A 2123-nucleotide genomic window follows, 5' to 3' on the forward strand; every position below is an offset into this window, starting at 1 on the left:
CTTGAACCACGAAGCAATGACATGCAGGAGTATAATTTACTCTATGAGCCTTTTCCTTCAGGCCAGAAGGTACACTTGTAATGGCTGCTTAATTGTAACCTCAGGATTTTACAGCTCATGAACTTTTGTATTGACATTAATGAACAGCTTAGGCAAGGTAAAATACAGATCAACACAGACATCTTGGTTTCTTTAGAAAATTAATAAGGAGAGCTCTCTGGATAAGAATTTACTGTGAGTACCTTGAGAATTAACTGCTCTAATGTTGAGTCTTGATTGATTGAAAAAAAAACGTTTTGTAGATGATGATGTGGGAACTTACCACACTATACCAAGTCATCTCTAAATTTTAAGTTTTTAGTTTTTTCCTACTATCATTCTTCATGTATTTATTTTATTTATTTTTAATGATAATATTAATTTAATTTTATTTATTTTTAATATAATTTATTGTCGAATTGGCTAACATATAGTGTGTACAGTGTGCTCTTGGTTTTGGGGATAGATTCCCATAGTTTCTCACTTACATACAAGACCCAGTGCTCATCCCAACATCCCAAGAAGTGCCCTCCTCAATGCGCATCACCCATTTTCCCCTCTCCTCTATTCCCCATTTACCCTCATTTTGTTCTCTGTATTTAGAAGTCTTATGGTTTGACATTGAACATTAATAGGATAGAAGATTGGCAATATAAATTTAGAAACCTTGGGAAAGAATCCAGTTCATTAGCAAAGTAATTACCTGTTTAATACAAATAATACTGTAAGGAAGTGTAATTAATGGTACTACACTTATTGATAACAAGAAAGAAGTTTCTGAGAATAACACATATACTGAGAATCTTTTCTTGCTCTTTCATAGGGAAGGCACTATTTATAATGTATAGAATACTAGTTAGTCTGACCCTAACCCTATCTGTCCATATGTCTGAATAAAAATTGGATACAGGACATTAAATCAGAAGTTTCTTTCTTAATAGCCCAAGTACCAAGTAAAGATAACTGTCTGGCAGCAAATTAGTAGCAGAAATTGAGCAGGTTTTGCCCTTCCTGGATCATCTATCTTTAAATACCATGTGCCTGACAATACAACTGTATTTTTACCACGAACACAAAAGAAACAGAATTTTGACTATAGCTATAAGGGCGAAGCAACACTATGATCCATGTTACACAACTACACTTTTAAATAGAGTTGTTCTCTTTAGCTATAAAGGTATAGAAATGATCCTTGTTACCCTGTATCCTAGTTTGGGCTTATATAACAAATTACTATAGATTGAATGGCTTATAAACAACAGAAATGTATTACACGTATACACAATTGGTTTGGGTTTGCTCCTCCAGTCCATTTGTCAATTTATATTTTCTTACATAAATGTGTGTGTGTGCGTGTGTGTATTTTATCCTGATTTATATTATTTATAAGTCAGAATATATATACATATATTAATATATTTTATTATATTTTATATTTTATTATTATATATATAAGGCTATNCTTGATAATGAGTCTTGGTATGTAGGAAAATTCACCTTCCCTGTTCTTTTTCAAGCAGATTTTAGATTCTGCTTTCATGTATATTTTATCAATATTTCATAAAAATATCCTGTTGGTAATTGTATTGCAAATAATTATATATAAAGATCTATTTGAGGAGAATTGAGATTATTAAACTGTTGGCCTCTCCTATCCAAATAATGTTATTTTTGATGTCCTCCATGAGGTTTTATAATTTTCTCTGTAGAGGTTTTACATTTTCTTTCTTTCTCTCTCTTTCTTTCTTTCATGTTTATTTGTTTTTGATAGAGAGACAGAGCAAAAGGAGGGGAGCTATCAGCACAGAGCCCAACGCAGGGCTTGAATTCACAAACTGCAAGATCATGACCTGAGCTGAAGCCCGACGCTTAACCAACTGAGCCACTCAGGTACCCCCAACATAATTTTTCTTTAAATATTAATTTGAAAAATACAACACTATCAATAAAGATGTAAGGTACTTAAATATAAATAGAATCCTTATTGTTCATGCATAGAATTGCTATTTATTTTGTATATCCAGTTTGCTACTCTTAACAATTATTTTCCTGAAGAGGATCTCAATGTAGACAATCATATAGTT

This window comes from Crocuta crocuta, unplaced genomic scaffold (assembly GCF_008692635.1).
Source record: "Crocuta crocuta isolate KB4526 unplaced genomic scaffold, BGI_CrCroc_1.0 scaffold1240, whole genome shotgun sequence".
Taxonomy (NCBI): Eukaryota; Metazoa; Chordata; class Mammalia; order Carnivora; family Hyaenidae; genus Crocuta; species Crocuta crocuta.